We start from the raw sequence: 16,507 nt of genomic DNA, 5'->3' as shown, positions 1-16,507 counted from the left end.
TACAAAACCTATTCCTTCTCTATTCCGTCTATAAGGCTGTCTAATCTGCAGTCTTCCTGCGAATATTTCACAGCGATCATTACTTGATCGTAGACCAAATTTAAAGGGACCTCCTTCCCATCTGGTCCCTGCGGTCCTACTCGGGCCATATGATTCAGATCCAGTTTCGAGAAGTGTGTCTTCACCATGGCCCAGGCTTCTCGTGTGCCTTCACGGCAGGACGACGTCTTCCATAGCTTGAACTGGCGCCGGGCACCTTTGAACAAGTTTTCTAGGCCCTCCATACTTTCTGGAGGGGTATCAGATGGCCATAACACCTTCTCCATACCCCTCATGGCTTTCCGGGCCCGAGCATGCACGATGGACAACTCCTTTAGCACGTCGCCTTGGAACCCGGACACTTCCTCCTCTGGCCGACCAGTTAACAGACATGCCGCAACAATTTCATGATATTCTGCATTATGGACTAAACATGAGTACCTACGATGGTCCTGAATAAGAGGGGAAAACATACCAAACATACTAAACATGAGTATCTCTTCGGACTGTTTGTCCATTTCCTCCTCAAGTTTTTTCTCCCTAGACACGCTCATCGCAGTCTCTTTCAATTTCGCTAGTTCGGCGATGACTGCACTCAGTTGCATCTGGTTCATGTTCAGCTCCTGAGCCAGCATAGTGTTCTTTTCTTGCAGAACCTGCACAAATTATCGATCCTTAAATCGGTTTGCTTCATCGTTTCAAGTATCGGGGGCTACTGGCATATGACCATGCAAAATTGTGTCAGATTTTATCTGTATATTCTTCGAGAACAACTGAATAACTCTGGCAAGGCCGTCTCGAGCGGCTCGGATATGTGCATCTGTTGAACTCAATGCGGCGAATTCTTGTTCGGACAAGGCCGGAGAACGCATAGCCTCTTTTAATCGGCGGTGATTCATCACGCTCTCCACCTTGGAATTCATGACCGACACATCATCGAATCATCTTGAGGAGGCGGAATGGGCGTGGCTTCAGCTTGCGTCCTAGCTGACGGGTCCGGCAGCGGAGTAGTGGACATTTGGCTAATCAGGGGTTTTCCCACCATTTGCCTCGTACTCCTCCTAAAAGATTAAAAGACAAAAAGGGGAGACCCTTAACAATCCGGATTGATGCCTAGGCATGCATTAAAGTATACATACCTGTTGGAAGACTGTGAGGACTTCGCACTACTCCGGTCCCTTTTCGTTTTGAATGACGGCCTTGTGTGGGGGCCACCCTCAAGGAGATATGGTCCTTGGAGCGCCAATCCTGTTAAAATCCGGATCAGTACATGATAACCCACAAGTATAGGGGATCAATTGTAGCCTCTTTCTATAAGTAAGAGTGTCGAACCCAACGAGGAGCTAAAGGTAGAACAAATATTCCCTCAAGTTCTATCGACCACCGATACAACTCTACGCACGCTTGACGTTCGCTTTACCTAGAACAAGTATGAAACTAGAAGTACTTTGTAGGTGTTTTTGGATAGGTTAAAGATTACATAAATAAAAAGTAGGGGCTGCTTGGATAAATACACAACTAAATTAGTTTAGTAAAGAACTTTTTGTTACGAGAAAGTTATTTGTCCCTAGGCAATCGATAACTAGACCGGTAATCATTATTGCAATTTTATTTGAGGGAGAGGCATAAGCTAACATACTTTCTCTACTTGGATCATATGCACTTATGATTGGAACTCTATAAAGCATCCACAACTACTAAAGATCATTAAGGTAAAACCCAACCATAGCATTAAAGTATCAAGTCCTCTTTATCCCATACGCAACAACCCCCTTACTCGGGTTTGTGTTTCAGTCACTCACGCAATCCACTATAAGCAAATCATGAACGTATTGCAACACCCTACAGAGGGGATCCCTCACGCTTGTGTGACACGGAGAGCACCATAGGACATCACCAATAATAAAACATGCAACTCAAACCAATCACGATCATCAAATAACCCATAGGACAAAACGGATCTACTCAAACATCATAGGATAGCCATACATCATTGGGAAATAATATATAGCGTTGAGCACCATGTTTAAGTAGAGATTACAGCGGGTAAAAGAGAGGTTACACCGCTGCACAGAGGGGGGGGGAGAGTTGGTGATGATGGCGGTGAAGTTGTTGGTGAAGATTGCGGTGATGATGATGGCCTCCGGTGGCACTCCGGTGCCACCGGAGCGAGGGGGAGAGAGCCCCCCTCCGTCTTCTTCTTCCTTGACCTCCTCCCTAGATGGGAGAAGGGTTTCCCCTCTGGTCCATGGCCTCCATGGCTTGGGAGGGGCGAGAGCCCCTCCGAGATTGGATCTGTCTCTCTGTCTCTCTTTGTTTTCGCGTTCTCAGATTGTACCCTTTCACCGTTTCTTATATTCCCGGAGATCCGTAACTCCGATTGGGTTGAAATTTTAACACAATCTCTATCCGGATATTAGCTTTCTTGCAGAGAAAGAAGGGCATCAACTACCTTACGAGGTGGCCACGAGGGTCAGGAGCGCGTCCAGGGGGTGGGGCGCCCCCTACCTCGTGCCTCCCTCGGGCACCGTCTCGCATGGATTTTTCTTTCCAAAAATCATATATATTCAAAAAAAATCTCCGTCAATTTTTATCCCATTTGTACTCCGTTTTATATGGATATTTTGCGAAAAAAACATGCAACAAACAGGAACTGGCACTGGGCACTGGATCAATATGTTAGTCCCAAAAATAGTATAAAAACTTGCCAAAAGTATATGAAAGTTGTAGAATATTGGCATGGAACAATAAAAAATTATAGATACGACAGAGACGTATCAACATCCCCAAGCTTAATTCCTGCTCATCCTCGAGTAGGTAAATGATAAAAAGATAATTTTTGATGTGGAATGCTACCTAGCATAATCTTGATCATGTATCTAATCATGGCATGAATATTAAGATATGAGTGATTCAAAGCAATAGTCTATCATTTGACATAAAAGCAATAATACTTCAAGTCTACTAATAAAGCAATCATGTCTTTTCAAAATAACATGGCCAAAGAAAGTTATCCCTACAAAATCATATAGTCTGGCTATGCTCCATCTTCACCACACAAAATGTTCACATCATGCACAACCCCGATGACAAGCCGATCAATTGGTTCATACTTTTTAACGCACTTCAGATTTTTCAACCCTCATGCAATACATGAGCGTGAGCCATGGACATAGCACTATAGGTGGAATAGAATATGATGGTGGAGGTTGTGTGGAGAAGACAAAAAGGGAGAAAGTCTCACATCGACGTGGCTAATCAACGGGCTATGGAGATGCCCATCAATTGATGTCAATGTGAGGGGTAGGGATTGCCATGCAACGGATGCGCTAGAGCTATAAGTGTATGAAAGCTCAATCTGAAACTAAGTGGGTGTGCATGCAACTTGCTTGCTCATGAAGACCTCGGGCATTTGAGGAAGCCCATCATCGGAATATACAAGCCAAGTTCTATAATGAAAATTCCCACTAGTGATAACTCAGGAGACTCTCTATATGAATAACATGGTTCTACTTTGAAGCACAAGTGTGGTAAAAGGATAGTAACATCGCCCCTTCTCTCCTTTTCTCTCATTTCTTTTATTTTTTAATTTTTTTGGGCCTTCTCTTTTTTTGGCCTTTCTCTTTTTTTTCGTCCGGGATGTCATCCCGACTTGTGGGGGAATCATAGTCTCCATCATCCTTTCCTCACTCGGGCAATGCTCTAATAATGATGATCATCACACTTTTATTTACTTACAACTCGATATTACAACTCGATATTAGAACAAATATATGACTCTATATGAATGCCTCCGGCGGTGTACCGGGATGTGCAATGATCTAGCGTAGCAATGACATAAAAAAACGGACAAGCCATGAAAACATCATGCTAGCTATCTTACGATCATGCAAAGCAATATGACAATGAATGCTCAAGTCATGCATATGATGATGATGGAAGTTGCATGGCAATATATCTCGGAATGGCTATGGAAATGCCATAATAGGTAGGTATGGTGGCTGCTTTGAGGAAGATATAAGGAGGCTTATGTGTGACAGAGCATATCATATCACGGGGTTTGGATGCACCGACGAAGTTTGCACCAACTCTTGAGGTGAGAAAGGGCAATGCACGGTACCTAAGAGGCTAGCAATGATGGAAGGGTGAGAGTGCGTATAATCCATGGACTCAACATTAGTCATAAAGAACTCACATACTTATTGCAAAAGTTTATCTGCCCTCGAAGCAAGGTACTACTACACATTCCCCTAGGGGGATAGATTGGTAGGAAAAGACCATCGCTCGTCCCCGACCGCCACTCATAAGGAAGACAATCAATAAATACCTCATGCTCCGACTTTGTTACATAACGGTTCACCATACGTGCATGCTACGGGAATCACAAACCTCAACACAAGTATTTCTACTAATCCACAACTACCCACTAGCATGACTCTAATATCACCATCTTTATATCACAAAAGTATTGCAAGGAATCAAACATATCATATTCAGTGATCTACAAGTTTTATGTAGGATTTTATGACTAACCATGTGAATGACCAACTCCTGTCATCTCTCTAAATAGATATAAGTGAAGAAAGAGAGTTTAATTCTTTCTACAAAAGATATGCCCACGCTCTAACAAATATAATTGAAGCAAAAGAGCATTCTACAAATGGCGGTTTTCTATGTAAAGAGAAGCAGGCAATCCAAACTTCAAATGATATAAGTGAAGCACATGAAGCATTCTATAAAGCCATACTCAAAAGATATAAGTGAAGTGCATAGAGCATTCTATAAATAAACCAAGGACTACCTCATACCAGCATGGTGCATAAAAGAAAAGTGAAAACTAAATGCAAAAGACGCTCCAAGATTGCACATATCGTATGAACGAAACGAATCCGAAAGCATACCGATACTTGTTGAAGAAAGAGGGGATGCCTTCCGGGGCATCCCCAAGCTTAGACGCTTGAATCTCCTTGAATGTTTGCTTGGGGTGCCTCGGGCATCCCCAAGCTTGAGCTCTTGCCTCTCTTCCTTCTTCTCACATCGAGACCTTCTCGATCATCGAACACTTCATCCAAACAAAACTTCAACAGAAAACTCGGTAAGATCCGTTAGTATAATAAAGCAAATCACTACTCTAAGTACTGTTGCAAACCAATTCATATTTTGTTTTTTCATTGTGCCTACTGTAATATAACTTTTTCATGGCTTAATCCACTGATATAAATCGATAGTTTCATCAAAACAAGCAAACTATGCATCAAAAACAGAATTTGTCTAAAACAGAACAGTCTGTTATAACCTGAACATTCACCATACTTCTGATACTTGAAAATTCTGCCAAAATTAGGAAAAATAAAAAAATTGTATAGAAATACATTGCAAAAATAATCAGAACCATTTGACGTTCCAATAAAAAATGTAAAATCGCACACTACAGCCAAAGTTTCTGTCCTACACCGTACAAACCAACAAGCAAAGTAAACATCCTAAAGGCAAACCTTGGCACATTATTTTTATAATACAATGGAATTGTACAAGGGGATAATTATTTTTGTTGAAAAGTTTCTGTAATCAAGATTCACAAAGTTTCCGTGAGCATGAACAAAGTTCAAGGCTAGCTCCCACTTCAACAATGCTTGTCTTTCTCACTTTCGCTTTTCTTTTTGAAAAGTTTCAGATTCCCCTCTTTATTTTTGTTGTTTTTAAACTATATGAAAGCACTCAACAAAAATAAATGACTCTGTAAAACTTCCGGGTTGTCTCCCTGGCAGCGCTTTCTTTAAAGCCATTAAGCTAGGCATATAGTGCTCAAGTAGTGAATCCACCCGGATCCCAAGGTATATCAAAGCCAATTTTAATTAACAATGATTTGTAATTTAGTAGTGAGCACAAAGTAACATATATCATGTAACAACGAAGTCTAACTCTCTTCCTATGTATTGGCATGTCATAAAAGAACAATTCATGCACACATAGTAAAGGCCAATGCATAGTATAAATAGTTTCTTGCAATTTAATCGTATTGGAAACATAGAGAGGTGGAGATATAGTTCCTCTCTCATAATAATTGCAAGTAGCAGCAGCAAGCACATGCATATTATATCTATCAAAATCATCATGTGTAGTAGTAAAAGGCAGCCCATCAATCTAATCCTTAATAAGCACAAACTTCTCCGATATAGTGTAGTTTGGAGAATTCAAAAAGATAATAGGACTATCATGTGTGGGTGCAGTAGCAACAATTTCATGTTTAACATAAGGAACTATAGAAAGTTCATCTCCATAAGCATAATTCATATTGGCACCTTGGCCACAAGCATAGCAAGCATCATCAAAAGGGATATTTCAAAAGAATCAATGGGATCATAGCAATTATCATAGCATTCATCCTTCGGTAAGCATGAAGGGAAATTAAACAATGTATGAGTTGAAGAGTTACTCTCATTAGAAGGCAGGCACGGGTGATCAATCCGCTCTTCCTCCTTTTGTTCTTCGCTCTCCTCATGTTTTTCATCCAACGAGCTCACAGTTTCGTCAATTTCTTCTTCCATAGACTCCTGCAAAATATTAGTCTCTTCTTGGACAGCGGAGACTTTCTCATTAAGTGCATAAATATAGGAATTTTATTCATAATTCTCATAGCAATATTTCAATATAGCAAAATTTTCAGGCCTATAAACATCATCATCAAAAGCTTCATACTTTTCGAATAAAGATTCAATTTCATAAGCACCCATAAAAGCAACAAATTCTTCTATTTGTTCCACATCATAGTAGTCTTATATACCTCTAGCATAAGAAGCCAAGGTTTCATTATCATTAAATTTGCATGAAAAGGGAAGGTGTGGAGACTTCATCCTAGAGCAACAAGTATAATCATATCTCAAGCATAGTTGCCTAGCATACCATGTAACGCCCCGAGACCGATGTGCCAGGTGTCCTCCAATTATTCGCTGTTGTTGCTTTGCCATTGCTTGCGTGTCATGCATTGCATATCATGTCATCATGTGCATTTCATTTGCATACATGTTCGTCTCATGCATCCGAGCATTTTCCCCGTTGTCCGTTTTGCATTCCGGCGCTCCGTTCTCCTCCGGTGGTCATTTCTACCTTCTTCTCGTGTGTGGGGATTAAACATTTCCGGATTGGACCGAGACTTGCCAAGCGGCCTTGGTTTACTACCGGTAGACCGACTGTCAAGTTTCGTACCATTTGGACTTCGTTTGATGCTCCAACGGTTAACCGAGGGACCGAGAGGGCCTCGTGTGTGTTGCAGCCCAACACCCTTCCATTTTGGCCCAAAACCCACCTAAATCTGCTCCATCATCTAGGTCGTTCGATCACGATCGCGTGGCCGAAAACCGCAACTCATTCTGAGCTTCCTAGCTCCTCCTATCTATAAAAAGGCCACTCCCCCGAAATTTTCGGATCTTTCCTACCCCTAACCCTAGTCTCCTCCCTCCTCCAGCCGCCGGACGTGTCTGACCGGGCCGGACATGTCCGCCCCGCTTTCCCCGGCGAACCAGAGCACGCCACCTATCCCGCCGTCGTCCCACCACCGCCGCGGCCCGCGGAGCCCATCCGGGGCCCGCACGGGCCCATCTCGCCGCCGCCTCCCCGCGGGAGCCCGCGCCCGCTCCCGCGTCTCCCTCGCCGGGGTTGACTGCCTCGCCGCCGCGCCCCTTCGTGCTCGCCGCCGCCGGTAGCCGCCCGCCGGAGCCGCGGCCCGCCGCCACCGCCTCCCGCAGAGGAGCCCGCTCGCCGCCCGGCTCCACTCCTCGCCGCGCCGCCACGTCACTGCCGCGCCGCGCCGCCTCTTCACCGGCCCGCGCCGGCAAGCTCCGCCGGAGCAACTCCACGCCACCGCGCAAGCTCCCCCCGCCACCAAGCTTCCTCGCGCCGCCCAAGCCCGAAGGCTGCCTCCCCGCGCCGCCCTCCTCGAGATCCGGCCGGATCCGGCCAGATCCGGTCCGGAACCGCCAACTCCAGCCAACTCCGACCTCGCCGGACTTCCTCGAGCTCGCCGGAGACGATGATGGATGAGATCCACCAGGAGACAAACCAAAAGGCGCCATCCCGAACCGGACCCACCCCGTCCCGGATCTCCTCGTCCCGGGTTGACTTTTCCCGCGGGGTAAAATTCCACCAAGTCCCCGAAATTGCCAGATTTAAATGCCCATGTTCATCATCCTATAACTTTGCATCCGTAGCTCCGTTTTGGGCGTGTAGCATATCAAAATGTTCGTCTCAGAGAGTACATCATTTCATATCATTGCATAATTTTTCATTCGAGTTCATCTTGATGCCCGAAATGCTGTTGGAAGAATGTTATTTGAGTTAATTGTCAGATCTGCTGCATCAATTAGCTATTTGTCATTTTTGCCATGATTAATGTGTGCATGATATGCTCATGAGCTCTACATGAGTTTTGTTATATGTTTTGCCATCTTTCCAGAGGTGCCATCCATGTATTTTTGTGATGTGTGTGGTGACTATCACAATCTTGCAAAGTTGTGCATTCGTTAATGCTGATTTCAGGGACTTAGCAATTCCACTAAGTCCTTGATCTATTCTTATCAATATGCCATATGTTCATGTTGTTTCCTAGTGATCCGTGCCTCTTTTAAGGATGATCAGTAAGGATGATTTGTTAATCCAGTAGTGCTCTATCCATCCATGTATTTGTTTGCAATTATGGAGCACCCTCGCTTGAGTCAATCAAGCTCTACTTTTGCTATTTCGTGAATCTGGGCAGATTGTCTACTTGTTAGCGATTTTGCCGAGGATGTTGTAGTTGATCCGTGCATGCTATGTTGTTGTTCTTTCCATGTCTAGCTTGCATAATGTGTATTCTTGATGTGTGTATGCTTAGATTGCCATGCCTTGCTCTGTAGTGAGTGCGTAGAGCTCGTAAACATGCCTACTTGATATCTGATTTGCATGCTCCAGTTTTTCACTAAGTCTGTGATCTGATTATGTTTTTGCCATGTTCACATGCTTGCAATTGTATTTTCTGATCCCTTTTGGCTCAAGGTCACTAAGGGACTTTTGTTAAGCTCTTTGAGTAGCTCCATGCCATGCTTTACTTTGCCATGTTAAGTTCCTGTAGCATATAGTTTTCTTGCTCCAAAGTGTGCTACCTGATCTGAAATTCCAGACTAGTGTTAATTTCACTATGTCTGAAACCTGTTATCGTTTGCACTTTTGCCATGCTTGTTTGGACTTGTTAATGGATGAATTGGCCGTAGCTAAGTGTTCATCTTTTGTCAAGCATCATGAATGGATCCCTGCCATGTATTTTTTTGCCATGTTTGAGTGCTGTAGCATGTTTATCTTGATGCATTTAGGTGATTACTTGCTGTTTATCGCAGACCGGTGCCATATTTGTTTTGCTTGCCATTTCCAAACCCTGTCTCCGATTCCGGTGTTCTTTATATCGATTTCAACCGAAATCACCTCACCTTTCCAGTGGCTCTCTTGGATTCCCAAGTTGAGGCCAGGTTCATCATTCCTTGTCAAATCATGCATATGCATCACATACCGCATCCCGCATATCATCCCATGTTCATGTGTTGGTTGTTTACTATGTTGTGTGCTTCTTTTCCGGTGTTGCTTCTCCGGGTTGGTTCCGGTAATGTCGCGTTTGTGAGGAACCATTCGTCTACGTCCGTTTGTCTTCTTCATGGACTCGTTCTTCTTCCTTGCGGGTTATCAGGCAAGATGACCATACCCTCGAAATCACTTCTATCTTTGCTTGCTAGATGCTCGCTCTTTTGCTATGCCTATGCTGCGATACCTACCACTTGCTTATCATGCCTCCTATATTGTTGAACCAAGCCTCTAACCCACCTTGTCCTAGCAAACCGTTGATTGGCTATGTTACCGCTTTGCTCAGCCCCTCTGCTATCGTTGTTAGTTGCAGGTGAAGATTGAAGTTTGTTCCTTGTTGGAACATGGAGATGTCGTTCCTTGTTGGAACATGTTTACTTGTTGGGATATCACAATATATCTTATTTAATTAATGCATCTATATACTTGGTAAAGGGTGGAAGGCTCGGCCTTATGCCTGGTGTTTTGTTCCAGTCTTGCCGCCCTAGTTTCCGTCATATCGGCGTTATGTTCCCGGATTTTGCGTTCCTTACGCGGTTGGGCTATAATGGGAACCCCTTGACAGTTCGCCTTGAATAAAACTCCTCCAGCAATGCCCAACCTTGGTTTTACCATTTGCGACCTAGCCTTTTCTTTCCCTTGGGTTTTTCAGACTCAAGGGTCATCATTATTTTAACCCCCCGGGCCAGTGCTCCTCTGAGTGTTGGTCCAAACTGTCAGCCGCCGGTGGCCACCAGGGGCAACTCTGGGCTGGCCTACCGGAAGTTTGGACAATCTGAGTGTGCCCTGAGAACGAGATATGTGCAGCTCCTATCAGGATTTGTCGGCACATTCGGGCGGTGTTGCTGGATTTGTTTTACCATTGTCGAAATGTCTTGTAACCGGGATTCCGAGTCTGATCGGGTCTTCCCGTTAGAAGGAATATCCTTCGTTGACCGTGAGAGCTTGTCATGGGCTAAGTTGGGACCCCCTGCAAGGATTTGAACTTTCGAAAGTCGTGCCCGCGGTTATGGGCAGATGGGAATTTGTTAACGTTTGGTTGTAGAAAACCTGAAGTTGACCTTAATTAAAATGAATCAACTGTGTGTGTAACCGTGATGGTCTCTTTCCGGCGGAGTTCGGGAAGTGAACACGGTGTTGGAGTTATGTTTGACGTAGGTTGTTCTAGGATCACTTCTTGATCATAGTTTCTCGATCGTGCTTTGCCTTCTCTTCTCGCTCTCATTTGCGTATGTTAGCCACCATATATGCTAGTCGCTTGCTGCAGCTCCACCTCATACCTTTACCTTACCCATAAGCTTAAATAGTCTTGATCGCGAGGGTGTGAGATTGCTGAGTCCCCGTGACTCACAGATACTTCCAAAACCAGCTTGCAGGTGCCGATGAGTCCGTGCAGATGACGCAACCAAGCTCAGGAGGAGCTCGATGAAGATCTTGTCCTTTGTGTTGTTTCGTTCTAGTTGATCAGTAGTGGAGCCCAGTTGGGGTCGATCGGGGACCTTGTCGCATTTGGGGTTCTTCTTTCATTTTGGTTCCGTAGTCGGACCTTGATTGTATTTGGTTGATGTAATGCTTTATTCATGTACTTGTGTGAAGTGGCGATTGTAAGCCAACTATGTATCTCTTTCCCTTATGTATTACATGGGTTGTGTGAAGATTACCTCACTTGCGACATTGCTTTCAATGCGGTTATGCCTCTAAGTCGTGCTTCGACACGTGGGAGATATAGCCGCATCGAGGGCGTTACAAGTTGGTATCAGAGCCTTCCCCGACCTTAGGAGCCCCACTGCTTGATCGTTTTTAGCAGCCGTTGTTGAGTCTAGAAAAAATGTTTTGAGTCATTTAGGAATTATACATCGGAGAGTTTAGGAATTCTTTTTACTCCCCAGTCCCCTCATCGCTCTGGTAAGGCATCCTGACAGAGAGTTTTGACTCTTCTCTTCTCAAATTTCACTAAAAAAAATTAGGATCACGCGGGTATATTGGAATCGTTCCGATGGATTTGTGACGAGAACATTGTTCTTGGTGCCTCCTGTCATTTAGGGGTTGTGGCAGTGTCCCGGGGAGTTGAGCTCCGAGGTGTTGTCGTCACAAATTTTATCGTTGCAGTTCTGGAATACCTGAGTTTAGTTTCGCCGACATCGAAAATCTCTTTTATGCAGTTGTTGGTGAGATAACCTCGACGCCACCCAGTACTGGGGCGAGAGTTCAGGAGTATTGCCATAACTCGTATAACGGATGCTTTTCGAAGGTTGAGGTAGACGATTTCCGAAGGTTTCTTGGTTATGTGTTGAAGGATGGATACAGCTGGATGTAGGATTTGCTAGTTTTGGGTGAGATATTATGCTTCCCCTGTATCCCCAACACCTGATTGCATAACCGGAAAATTTTGGGAGTTTATAAGTGGGAATTCAAGTAGCTCTTAGAATATCTTTCCGACAGATGTATGATATGAAATTGGGGTTCGACGTCTAGTGGTCCGCCTATTCACGGTCGGTTTTACAGTGGTCTCGTTGTGTCTTAAAGAGTCCTTGGCTATGCCGACTTGGAGATCCTTCGTATGTCATGTGCACTGCCTTGTACATGATGGTGCTGTACGATCGAGCCAGTGTAGGCCCCACCACGAAAACTTCGGACGAAATCTCTATCATATGTTTGTTCCGGCTTATTCTGCAAGCCAATCCTTTGTTTTGTTTTTGAGCTGTGGTATTCGAGTTGCTTTGATGTCAAGTGTTGATTCCATACCTTGCCTAAGTGGTGTTCTCATATTCCTTTGTGGATACTAATCCTTCATGATAATCGAGATTGTCATGTCAATCCTTTTTCAACTGGCGTGCTTCTCTTCAAGTGGATCCGATCATTTCAACATTCGCAAGATCAATTATCAGTTCGTCTCAACGGTGCTTGTTTCTTCCGTCTCCAAGTTGCCTTTGTTTTCCCCCCCCCCCAACCCCTTTTTTTTTCAAGGAATCCGATGTATTTATCAAGTATACATTTTATTCATGTGAAGTCTCTCCATTCTTTTCCGCCAATATTCTTATCCGGCGATTCTCATGAAGATCCTAACGGAACCTCAAGTTCATCATTATTCATTCTCTTTCTTCTCCGGTGGATTCAATTCAAGCTTTGTCGGTCATATCTGTCCTCGCTTCAAATGTGTTCTCATGCCGGTGCACCTCATAATCATCCACTTCTTGCTATTTAATTGTTCTGGAGTGCTGAAGATATCTCAAAAGATTTGTGTCTCCATTATCAATCCGTCCAAGATATCTCGAAGATTTGTGTTTTCCACTCTGCATTCATTCAAGATCTTTTGAGGTTGTTATCTCATTCAAGTCATTTAATTCAACCGGTGCATTCTCTCTTTTAAATCATTCTATGGTGTATCTTTTCAGTGGGCCCTAACCCACAGGTCTTTTTCCAGGATCTTACCTGACTCTTCTAATTCTCACGGAAATATCCGTAAAATTCTTTTCCAAGTTTGACGTAACAATGAGTTATCATCAGTCAATTGCCTTCTCCAAGATCTTTCAATTTTTTTTCATCGTTGGCTCAACCTCTTCGCTTTTGATTCTTCCGGAGTGCCTAAACGATTCATGGTGGTGTTTCTCATCGTCATTCTCCGCATTTGAAGACCGAAGAAGAATTTTCCACCATATCTTGCTCCATTCTCTCCAAGATTCATGGCGCTAGCTTTATGCCATTCTCTCATAATTATTATTTTTTCGGTTGTGAGAATTCTTTTCACTCTTCCAGAGCAATTCAAGAGTCTTCTTAGTTTGTTTATCCGGAGTCCCTTCAATTCAGGTTTATTCATTCTCAGCTTTCAGCTATCATTCTCCAAATTTTACCGGTGCTTCGTTCAAGTGATCTTTAATCGGCTCGTGATCTCTTCGTTCTCATGAATCTAAATCCTCTCAAGCATCTTCGTGTATTTGCTAATTCTTCCTGGTGTTTCTTTATGTTTTATTCGTTCTTTTTCAATTCTTGCGGTGGTTCATTCAAGATTTTTCTCTTCCTTTGTTATCGTAACAATTTAATTCGATGTTCCAATCCTACCGGTGGTTCGTTGAAAGACCTTCCCAAGTTTATGTTATATCTCTCTTAATCCTTGATACGAGAATAAGTAGTGTGTCAAATCCGTTGATTGTCATCAATTTAATTGGTGAAGGATAAGCATAATGTAATTATTATTTTTGTTTCATCCAAATGATTAATTCTGTATTCCGGAGGCTCATCAAATTCTCGGGTTCATTTGCTCTTTCTTTTCCGGAGTTCCTACCTTTTCTGCATTATCTCGTCGCGAAGCTCCATCTAAATCATCGCAAGGATTCACCTTGTGTTTTTCAATTTCTCTTTCCTTTCGTTTGACCATTCTTTTATTACCGGAGTTCTTCATGGAGGTTCTACATGATGGTTCATAAAGGATTTAATTCATTCTCGAAGCGTTCATCAACTCTCCTTTCAGAGGAACTCAAGTTTTCTTCATCTTGCAATCCGGAGTGCAAATTCTTTCTACCATATTATCAGAGGCGGTATTATGTCATTCTTGATAATTTGAGTTCATGTTTCATGATTCACATATTATTAAGAATGAGGTATTTTAAATCCATCAATCTTGTCATTGGAGTTACCTTGGGTTATATTTCACCTAAAGCTTTCCCTAAGGATTGTTGCTATCTATGGTGCTTATAAATGATCCAAGTTCTTCTTTTATCCTCCCGATGAAATAACCTTCTTGTCAATTTGTTCATATCAAGCCAATCTATTGTTTTTCCGTGAGTGGCAGAATTTCACCTCATGATTTGAGATGTATTCCATAAGACCATATCAATCTTGTTATTTTCGTTGTTGGTTTTCCCAACAACTCCGTTCTAGCATTTTTTGTAAGCATGCTCTCTCAACATCTTGTTTCCCTTCGTTTATTCCATTCCATTATTACTTTTGTTCCGGAGGCACGGTGATGTTGTTCTCTTCAACCCATCTTCTTGTTTTGTCAGGATCGTGTTCTTTTCTTGGTTTATCCTTTTAAACCGGAGTGGCGTGTCCCTTTTGCTCAAGCTCTTTCATTTTATCAAGGCTTCATCCCTTTTCAACCGAAGTGCTACCCATTTCGGTTTTTTCTTTTTCCTTTTTCTTAACAGAGTGCTTTCAACTTTGTTCATCTCCGTTGTATTCTTTTCTCGAAATATCTTAACCTTTTCAAGGTTCTTTGGTTTCACTCATTCATCAAAGAAGCAACTTAGTTTTACCTCTTCTCTTTCTCTTCCGGTTTTCCCTCCGGTGCCATTCTAGATCTCGGGACGAGATCCTCTCGTAGTGGTGGAGTGTTGTAACGCCCCGAGACCGATGTGCCAGGTGTCCTCCAGTTATTCGCTGTTGTTTCTTTGTCATTTCTTGCGTGTCATGCATTGCATATCATGTCATCATGTGCATTTCATTTGCATACATGTTCGTCTCATGCATCCGAGCATTTTCCCCGTTGCCCGTTTTGCATTCCAGCGCACCGTTCTCCTCCGGTGGTCATTTCTAGCTTCTTCTCGTGTGTGGGGATTAAACATTTCCGGATTGGACCGAGACTTGCCAAGCGGCCTTGGTTTACTACCGGTAGACCGCCTGTCAAGTTTCGTACCATTTGGACTTCGTTTGATGCTCCAACGGTTAACCGAGGGACCGAGAGGGCCTCGTGTGTGTTGTAGCCCAACACCCTTCCATTTTGTCCCAAAACCCACCTAAACCTGCTCCATCATCTCGGTCGTTCGATCACGATCGCGTGGCCGAAAACCTCTCCTCATTCTGAGCTTCCTAGCTCCTCCTATCTATAAAAAGGCCACTCCCCCGAAATTTTCGGATCTTTCCTACCCCTAAACCTAGTCTCCTCCCTCCTCCAGCCGCCGGACGTGTCCTACCGGGCCGGACATGTCCGCCCCGCTTTCCCCGGCGATCCAGAGCACGCCACCTCTCCCGCCGTCATCCCACCGCCACCGCGGCCCGCGGAGCCCATCCGGGGCCCGCGCGGGCCCATCTCGCCGTCGCCTCCCCGCGGGAGCCCCCGCCCGCTCCCGCGTCTCCCTCGCCGGCGTTGACTGCCTCGCCGCCGCGCCCCTTCGTGCTCGCCGCCGCCGGCAGCCGCCCGCCGCCACCGCCTCCCGCGGAGGAGCCCGCTCGCCGCCCGGCTCCACTCCTCGCCGCGCCGCCACATCACTGCCACGCCGCGCCGCCTCTTCACCGCCGCCGCCTTCACTGGCCCGCGCCGGCAAGCTCCACCGGAGCAACTCCACGCCACCGCGCAAGCTCCGCCCGCCGCCAAGCTTCCTCGCGCCGCCCAAGCCCGAAGGCTGCCTCCCCGCGCCTCCCTCGTCGAGATCCGGCCGGATCCGGCCAGATCCGGTCCGGAACCGCCAACTCCGGCCAACTCCGACCTCGCCGGACTTCCTCGAGCTCGCCGGAGACGATGATGGATGAGATCCACCAGGAGATGAACCAAACGGCGCCATCCCGAACCGGACCCACCCCGTCCCGGATCTCCTCGTCCCGGGTTGACTTTTCCCGCGGGGTAAAATTCCACCAAGTCCCCGAAATTGCCAGATTCAAATGCCCATGTTCATCATCCTATAACTTTGCATCCGTAGCTCCGTTTTGGGCGTGTAGCATATCAAAATGTTCGTCTCAGAGAGTACATCATTTCATATCATTGCATAATTTTTCATTCGAGTTCATCTTGATGCCCGAAATGCTGTTGGAAGAATGTTATTTGAGTTAATTGTCAGATCTGCTGCATCAATTAGCTATTTGTCATTTTTGCCATGATTAATGTGTGCATGATATGCTCATGAGCTCTACATGAGTTTTGTTATATGCT

This window comes from Triticum urartu, chromosome 4 (assembly GCF_003073215.2).
Source record: "Triticum urartu cultivar G1812 chromosome 4, Tu2.1, whole genome shotgun sequence".
NCBI classification, from domain to species: domain Eukaryota; kingdom Viridiplantae; phylum Streptophyta; class Magnoliopsida; order Poales; family Poaceae; genus Triticum; species Triticum urartu.
This window is presented reverse-complemented; position numbering follows the sequence as displayed.